Source organism: Benincasa hispida, chromosome 8 (genome assembly GCF_027475165.1).
Source record: "Benincasa hispida cultivar pf3 chromosome 8, pf3_genome.v1.1, whole genome shotgun sequence".
NCBI classification, from domain to species: Eukaryota; Viridiplantae; Streptophyta; class Magnoliopsida; order Cucurbitales; family Cucurbitaceae; genus Benincasa; species Benincasa hispida.
In genome coordinates this window covers 42,536,237-42,546,422 of record NC_143485.1, presented here as the reverse complement: position 1 = coordinate 42,546,422, position 10,186 = coordinate 42,536,237, and positions in this window count along the sequence as shown.

Sequence of the window (10,186 nt, the reverse complement as noted above, 5' to 3'; positions counted from 1 at the left end):
ATTGAGTTGACAATCTGATCACTCTCACTCATGCAAATCAAAGGATCGTCTTCATAGGCAGGAGTTCACAACTCACTCAGGATTCAGATCATGTAACTGATGGAATTAGCAAGAAAATAACAGAAGAATTCAGGATCATTAAGCACTATAATTCATCAATTTTAGTATCAAATTAAGTATGTTCACACACACACACATACACACACACACACACACACACACACACACACATATATATATAAAAGAGGGTTTCAGTACAACTCACCTTTGAAGAATTCAATCTTCAAAATCAGCTTCAATCTCCGCAGTTACAAGGTATAAACCACCAAAAGATCTTCCCTACTATTCTCTTTAGACCTTAAATTGAGTTGTGGGACTCAAAATGAATTGAATTTAGGGAACTTTGAAGGAAATGGCTAAAGTTGAAGAACCCTTCTTCAATAGAAAATTCTCAGCAAAACACACTTTGCATGCCTTCTTCTCAACCCAATCTTGTGAGTTTTATGTAAAAGTCTCATGCAATTAGATTGCCTCCATGATAACCAGCTCATACTTCAAGTATTGAGTGGGATTTGAGTGGATTTCAAGGTGTTTATTAATTTTACAAAACTAGTTCAATAATTATTTTTCAAATAAAATTAATAATTAATTAAACAATTTAATCAATTCTATTAATTTAATATCAAGTATTAAATTAATTAAACACTAGTTCCACATCCATGAATCCCTATTCATGTAATTTAATATTTAAATTGAATTTAAATATTAACCAATTCACCAATTTCGTTTGATTCGATAGTTAAATATGTAAATATCGCAACTACTTCTCTTAATTCGAATTTGAACTTTTTAAATTAAACTCATCACTCTATCTAAGGTTTATTCTGTTTTTGAGCTAGTACGAGGACCTAATAAACCTGCAGATTATGGGCTTCAACAATTCAAGATTAACTAACTAGACTCTTTAAACCGAATTAATCAACATTCGTTAATTATCGGGTCATTTCACTAAAGCCCAATAGTTGCATACCCTCACTATAGATATATTTCTGTCCACTTGATTTAATCATGTTCGTAATAACGGCTGGGTCAAATGCTGTATTTACCCTCAAGATTACATCTTGCTCCTTAAGTTCTATTGATCCTTTAATGAACAATTGATTTGTGATCCAATCACTAAACCGAGTCTCTCTCGGGCCAATGAGAGGGTGGGACCCCTTGTTTAAGATTTGGAATCAGTACTGAAGAGAACAACCTCTCTACTATCCCTAAAAGTGGGTAGGAGCGAATTCCATCTTGCACCCTATGTTCCCAGCTATCTGTTCGGTCTTACCCTTAAATGGGAGGCATATTGAGCCAACACTATTAGGCCAACCCTCACCTATGTAAATCTAAGGACAATCCCAAATAAACAGAAGTTCATAGTTAACTCAAGATTAAGATCGAGTTGCCTAGGTCATCGATTTGAAATAGTCAATCTTAAATAGTAAATAACATTATAAAATAAGAATGACTTATTTCTTGGTCCTAGTCTTACACAAACTCATTGAATAAGACGCCCTCATTTGCATGTCTCTACTGAACGATTCTGAATCACATTGTTTATACTAGATACAAAGTGGGTCGCATCCGATAGTGTTACCAGAATAAGGTACCCAACCTAATTCATATACTATAGACCGTTTTGGTTATTTACTTGAACTTGATCCATCTTTATGTCTCCATATAAAGTCCAAGTATTAATATAATAGCCATGGATCTTAGTTTATTAGATTTAGTCTATACAACTACAATTTACATATTTAATAACAATTTTATTGAATAAACCTCAATGATATCTTTATTGAAAATAGAATATGTTTAATATTACAAACTGCGAGTTTTAGGACATACAACCCAACAAACTCCCACTTGGACTTAAACTCCAATGGATTTACATATATAAAAATATATAAAATGTTGAGTAATGAGAGAATAAATACAATAAATTAGGACATCAGATACCCAGTATTTCTTCTACTTGCCCTAGTTCTATCTATCTCATAGTCGTAGTCCCACTAGGTGACCCTCGAACACTTTAGTTGGGAGGGCCTTTGTAAATGGATCAGTTAAGTTATCTTTTGAAGCTATCTACTGACGATCACATCTCATTGGAGTACGATCTCCTTGATAAGATGGTACTTGCGCATAATGCGCTTTCCTCACTTATGGCTTCTAGGTTCTTTGGAATTTGCAACTGCTCCACTGTTATCACAATAAAGGGTGATGGATAGATGCATATTTGGAACGACTTCCAAATTGGTCAAGAACTTTCTCAGCCATACTACTTCTTTAGCTATTTCACATGCAGCTACATACTCAGCTTCCATGGTGGAGTTAGCAATACAACTTTTCTTAATACTTCTCCATACTATAGCTCCTCCTTTCAGAGTGAATACTGATCCCAAAGTTGATTTCTTAGAATCCACACCGGTTTGAAAATAAGAATCAGTGTATCCTGTAAGGATCAGATTCTTAGTATCATACACGAGCATATAATCCCTCGTTCTTCGAAGATATTTGACGATATTTTTAATGGCAGTCTAATGAACATATCCAAGATTGGACTGATATCTACTGACAATTCCAATTGCATAGCATATGTCAGGGCGTGTATACTGAAGGAACTCTTAAACAAGAGCACCTATGAGTGAAAGTGGATCTTTCCAATTTATTGTGACAGAATTTTAACATTTACATTCACACAAATAGATACTCATTAAACAACTAAATTACCGACATGCTTTCAGAGATAAACAACACAAAGAACAAGACACTTACCAGTTGAAGACTCCCTTCTTGAAAAAAATCGCTCTCACATGAACGAACTCTTTGTGCTCTCGCTAAAACATCAAGCTATCACTCAGCAACACCCCAGTCGTCTACCACGTACGGCTTCACACGACCAACAGGAAAATGGGGATGACCCCACCACTTGGAGCCCTTTGTATTCTTGGAGTGAGAATCCAAAGTATGGGTTTTGTTCGGATTTGGTAAAGGTGAGGAAGAAAAGAAATCGTATACAAAGATCAAGCAAGTGGAAGAAGGCAACGACTATCGTATAGTCAAGATGCTTGATCGTCTAAACGAGGTACACGATCGTGTAGGAAAAGCTAGGCAATCGTCTATACGATCGTTTAGTAAAGCTCAAGCGCTAAGCGATCATTTAGTAAAATGTAAGCGATCATTTAGATAAGCGTGCGCGCGAGTGAGCGGTTGCTTAGCAAACGTGAGCTTATCGTATATGCTCTCAATTACTAAGCGATGGAATCCAAACACCTCGTGAGCAATTTTAGCGTATTCTCAATATCTTTGCAAAATGAAAACAATTTTCATTTTATTCTTCAGTTACGAAAACCGAATTGAACTCCCACTAACACATGGTTATGGAGACAACGCTGGGCAATTATCCCATAACTGTCCAATTAATAAATTAATAAAATAATAAATATAATCATATTATATTCATAACCTATAGTTTGATATCATATATTAACCATAGTGTTTTCTCTTCTACTTGATATAAATCATATTTATATCCAATTTTCTCTAAATTAGTGTATCTCATACATTTAGTCAATCATATCATATATAATTAACCAGTTCAATCATATCATATACAATCAAACTCCCTCTTGTCAATTTGAACATTTCAAACTGACCCAAAAACTGATTTTCAACTTGTAGTCAAGCTATCAAGGGGACTTTATGAACCTATGGCTCGAAGCTCCAACTGTATGAGAATAACTGACTAAACTATTTAGCCACGAGATCCACCATCTGTTAACTGCTAGGCATTCCACTAAAGACCGACAGCTGAACTCTTGTTACCACAGATATATTTATGTGTCCATTGGATATAACCAATCATCAGTAGATAACCCTTCACAGATGCTCGTAAGTACAGCTGGCCCAATTTATTGTTTTGCCCCTATAGTTACATCTTTCTCCTTAAGTACAACCGATCCCTCTAATGAATAATACAGCATAGTCCTACTATGTGTAAACACCTCTCGAGCCATGAGAAGGTGTGTGGCGCCACATCGTTCAAGCCTTAGGATCAGCCCTTAAGGGAGCAATCTATCTACTTACCCCTGCTTCAGGGAATGAGTGAATTTCATCTTGTGTAGATAAGTTCCCAGCTCCAAAATCAGATGAATCCCCAAAGAGGTAGGTTTGAGTCGGCGACCTGGCCACTCACACCCATGCAAATTAAAAGACCGCCCTCAATGGTAGAAGTTTCCAACTCACTTAGGATTGAGGTCATGTTACCTATAGTCGTCCTAGTGAAGTGAAGTCTCTATCATGAACAACGTTATATAATGAGACGTTCGTGGTCAGGTATTATGCAAACTCTTTGTATAGGACACCCTCGCTCGCACGTCCCCACATGAATGATCAGGATCAGACCATTTGTAGCAAGTTACAACACTTTTAACTATTCCACAAAGCGGGTTGCATTCGTAACGTTATCAGAATAAGGTTTCCCTCCTATATCTATATACTACAGACCATTTTGTTTATCACTTAAGACATGATCCACTTGTATGTCACCACATACATGCTTAAGTTACATAATGACAACTAGGAATTTTAGTTTATTGATTTGTGGTAAAGCAAATAAAACATCCAATGTACAAAATCAATAAGTGAAGTAAATATCATATATTATACAAACTACAGAACACGAGACTTTAGGGCCTCATCCCCAACAGTACACAACATGGCATACATCAAGCTCCCGACCGCAGATGCATACAGAATTTGTTTCATAACCTCAACCTCTTGAGGTCTCTTAGGACATTGTTCCTTAGATAAATGAATTCCATGCCTGAAAGGTAACATATCTCTCTTAGAATTTTACATTTTATATCTAGACAACATCTTGTCTATATAAGAGGCCTGAGATAATGCTAATGTTCTGTTCTTGCACTTCTAAACTATTTGGATCCCAAGAACATACTGCGCTTATCCTAAATCCTTCATTTAGAATTATGTTGCTAACCATCTCCTAACGGCAGCTAGAAATTCTACTTCATTTCCAATGAGTAGAATATCATCAACATATAGAACCAGAAAAACTACAATTTTGTTGATAATCTTCTTGTAAACACAAGGTTTTTCACCGTTTTGTTTAAGACCATAAGATTTGATCGCAATGTCAAATCTTATATTCGAGGACCGAGATGCTTGTTTTAACCCATAAATGGATCTATTAAGCTTGCAAACCTTTTGCTCTTGACCCTGTTCAACAAACCCCTCTGGTTGAGACATATAGTGAAGTGAAGGATCTCTTAACGAAGAGTTCCATGAGCACGTTCGGATCGCTCCAATTTCATAGTGACCGAAATACACCATATACATTCAAACGCACAGTTATGCAAACAAATAATAATTAACGACATGCTTTGAAGAAAAAAAATAACAAGGGAGAGAGTTCTCATACCAGTTGAAGACGCTCTTCTAACTATGGAACTCAACGCAGTGGAAGACCTTTACCCAAACAACCAACGCCCAGCAGATGCGTCGACTACAGTAGCACGAACAACCGCAAACACACGAACACAGCCGAAATGACACCACCAGAAAGAAGCTTTAGGTATTTGATGCACGGAAATTGGAAGTCGATTTTACTCAACAACCAACTTCCCGTGGATGCATTATATGATGCATGTTCCTAAGATATACGTTGATAGTCATGCGTCGATGGTCATGCATTGGAATGAAAATTGCGTTAATGAATGTATGCGATGACCATGCATCCTGCCACAAGTTTTCTTGCGTTCACGCCAAGTATAACATGAACGCAATCCGAGGTCGAACACAGGGACTTATAACTATATGTTTGCAGTGATGTACATGCGGCGGTATAAATAAAAGAATGAAGGGGATGTTGCTATGTTAATCCTACTCCTACTCCTACTCCTATCTATCAGACAACGCAATGAGAATATGCATGAAAGGTAGAGATGCAACAAACTTGACATGAAATAAATGTGTAGGAAAATAGATAAAATGCGGAGATGTTTTCATTGCAAAACTTAAGAGTGACCGCAAGGGCAACCCTAGTCAACGCAATCTATGCAATCATGCTACAACCATACACGGCAAGTCATTTTCCAATGGAAATGCGGTGCTCCAAATTCTAGGACGCATGTGTTAAACGCAAAGTGTCCATAGAGCTTATTCCTAAGTCTCTACTCTTGTCCTATGCGATGATGCAAAATGTATGAAAGCAAGGTGACCGCATTCAATCGTATCCTATCTCTAGGATGCATGCGATGCGTTAATAACAAATAGTGCTCCTTCCTAAGCGCCTATCTCTTGTATTATGCATTCTAATCTGACTCTCCCGAGCTTAGATTCTAACCTGACCTTCCCAAATCTAGATTCTGTCCTTAGACTACCCTCCCGAGTATCCCTAATGGACGAATGAAGCATACATAATACAAAACAATCGCATAAACTTCGCTGACCTAAGATTGTTACTATCCCTAGTGAATAATGCATACCTTGCTTAATGCGTCCAACCACTTACCCTCTCGAGCAGTTGATTGTTGCTGACTTTACTCATAGACAAGAAATGCGTTAGCCTATAGACAGGCGTTGCAACAGCTTCACACAAAGCAAAAAATATTACTCACATACTCGCACAACGCACACCTCTCGGTGGGTTACTACATGCTTCATATTCCTAATCCACATGATTAAGTATGCAATACCCAAGCACTCCCACTAAGTGTTACAATGAAAGTAAAGATGCTAAGCAAGAAGATGGAGATGGAGTCGAAGGAAAAAAGAAATGCATTGAAAAGATATTGTATTAATTTCTTAATTCGAAATGTCATACAATCAATATAGGAAAAGAAAGGAGAAAGAAATGACCGGCTCGAAGCAAAACTTTGTTTCTAGCGGATGTGTGTCAAGGTTGCCGGTGGTGCCATGGATGGGTGGAGGAGCTGACTCTCTTGAGATCTAACTCTGGTTGAAGGCTCCGATCGTCACTCAGAATAGATGAAGGAGGTGAAAAACTCTCAGCCATCTTCTCACGCGTTTGTCTGGATCACAAGGATCCACTATAGGCTAACCTTAGGCAAAAACCTTGGATTCAACCTTGAATGAAAACCCTGGATCAAATGACTTTGAGCTCATCGACTTCTATTAATGGAGCTTGGCCGCCGACAGCATTAATTGGACTCTGTGAGTCTGACGTTCGGCGCGTTCGACCTTTCTGAACCTCTGCCACTAATGGCGTGGTAGGTGAAATGTCAACATCAACTTTGGATTTTCTCGAGGTAGATGCGTTGATGCGTTCATTCCACCAACCTTACGTTGATCCCATTAGAATGTGTTGTCGCGTAACCGCAATCATTTAATGGCCACATTCGCTTAACACCGCAACTCTACATGATGACCGTAATCGCTTGACGAGTGCAACTCCCATGCGATGGACGCATACGGCTGATTACCACAATATCCATGCGTTAATCGATGCGTTTGCCTTGCGATGGAGTGTTTCTTCGCATGCGGTCGTCTATGCGATGGTCCGATTTCCCCGTTTGCGTTCATTTCCTGCATTGGCTACAAAAATAGAACATTGGACGCATAATTAATGCAAAGTAATGGTTTAGCTGAGATTCGACATATTGATCGACGCAAATTCTTTTTCTCATGAATTCCTAGCACGATCAATGCAATTTCTGCCTAACAACCTTCATAATTCTAAGTAAAAGGACTAAGATGGCATGCATTTCTGCATGTCATCAGTATTCTCGGAGTGAAAACCCAAAGCGTGGTCTTCGGTGAGTTTGGTAGAGGTAGGAGGGAGAACTGATCATGTAGGCGATAAGCAAGTGGGAGAGAATATGAAACTATCGCATAGCAAAATGCTTATCGCTTAGAAGAAACTACACGATTGTGTAGATTTTACTGAATGATCGTTTAGAAAACAGTAGGCGATCGTTTAGCAAAACGATACACTATACGATCATTTAGGAAAACTAACCGATCGTTTAGGACTGTGTGCGATCGTTTAGGCGCAAGATAGGCGATCGTTTAGGTGCAAGGTATGAGATCGTTTAGGCGCTGAGCGACTATCTATAGGCTCTCGAATTTAAGCGATCGATTACGTTTTCACACCAATGCAAACTCATTCGATCTTTTTTCAAACGATTCAAAATGAAAAAAAATTTCATTTTTATTCATCAGTTACAAATAACCAACGTTGTTCCCCACTAATGCACGTCCGAGAGAGATTTTAGGTTAATTATCATATAATTAACCAATTAAATTATTAATAAATATAATCATATTATATTTTTACCCTATAGTTTAATATCACATATCTACTATAGTAATTTCTCCTCTACTTGATATAAATCATATTTATATCTAATTTTCTCCAAAATAATGTATCTCATATATTTAGCCAAATATATCATATATAATTAACCAGTCCAATTATATCATATATAATCGAACTTCCTCTTGTCAATTTGAACATTTCAAATTAACCCAAACACTGATTCTCAACTTTATCCAAGCTACCCAAGGGACCTAATGAACCTGTGGCTCAAAGCTCCAACGGTCCGTGAACAGTTGACTAAAATCTTTAGCCATGAGATCCACCATCCGTTAACTGTCAAGCATTCTACTAAAGACCAACACCTGAGCTCTTCTTACCACAGATATATTTATGTGTCCATTGGATATAACCAATCATGAGTACGATGACCCTTCACAGATGCTCGTAAGTACAGTTAGGCCAATTTACCGTTTTACCTCTGTAGTTACATCTCACTTCTTAAGTACCACTGATTCCTCTAATGAATAATACAACATAGTCCAACTATGTGTGAACACCTCTCGGGCCAAGAGAAGGTGTGTGGTGCCTTATATATATTAACATTAATATTAATATTGTAGACTTTGTTAGGATAATTATGAAGGTTTTAATTATTTAAGTTTAAGACTTTATTACTTTAATTCCTTAGATGTCATAATATTTAAGATGGGATTCTAGAATTATTGAATTTTAATTTATAAAAATTATGAGAATTTAACATTTTAATTATATCTTTTTAAATTGAATTTGTATTATTGTTTTTATTACCAAAATTGATAATATTTTATTTAAATGAAAGTTGTATTGGATATGTTTAAGGAATTGTTAAAAATATATATTTAATTAAAATAAAAAGAAAAAATATGATGGGGAACCTGGTCCCCGCAAAATCCTCGAGTGAAATCCCTGCCCCGTTCCCCACAGAAAAATTCGGGGGGATGGGGAATGGAATAGGGGGCGGGGACGGGGACGGGGAGGGCTTCCCCGTCCCCGCCCCGCCCCACTCCATGGACATCTCTAATACCAGTTATCGTGAGTTGAGATTGAATTTCATGTTCTATCATATAGTCTTGGAATTTTAAGTCCATATATTCACCACCTCGTTTGATCAAAGTGTTTTAATCTTTTTACCTAATTGGTTCTCAACCTCTGCCTTATATTCCTTGAACTTTTCAAGGATTTTAGACTTATGATGATTAGGTAAATATAGCCATATAAAGAATAATCATCTATAAAGCTGATGAAATATTCATACCCTCCTCTAGCTTTAACATTCATCGGACCACAAAGGTCTGAATATACCAGTTCTAAGGGTTCTTTGGCTCTAAGACCTTTTTTTGTTAAAGATCTTTTGGTTATTTTACCCTCAAGACAAGATTCACATGAAGGTAAAAAGTTATCTTCTAACTAACTTAGAAGTCCACTCTCAACCAATCTCCCAAATCTATTAAGATGAACGTGTCCTAATCTTAAGTGCCAAAGAAAGGTATTTGGAAAAATCTATCGTTTCTTATTTTGAGTTTCAACTGTTTTAAATATCTCTATATTCAAAATAGCCTTTACCTTAGTTAATTTTAACATGTATAAGTTATTTTCCAGTTTTGTAGAATATGTTTTAATATCTTTCGAAATAATGAACACTTCATTATTTTCAAAAGAGACTTTATAATTTTGTTCGAGCAAACATGAGATAGATATTAAATTCCTTTTCATAGAAGGAATATAATAAATATTTTCTAGTAAAATGTATCTATCTCCAACAAATAATTGTCAATCTCCCACTGCTTTAGCTGAAACAACCTC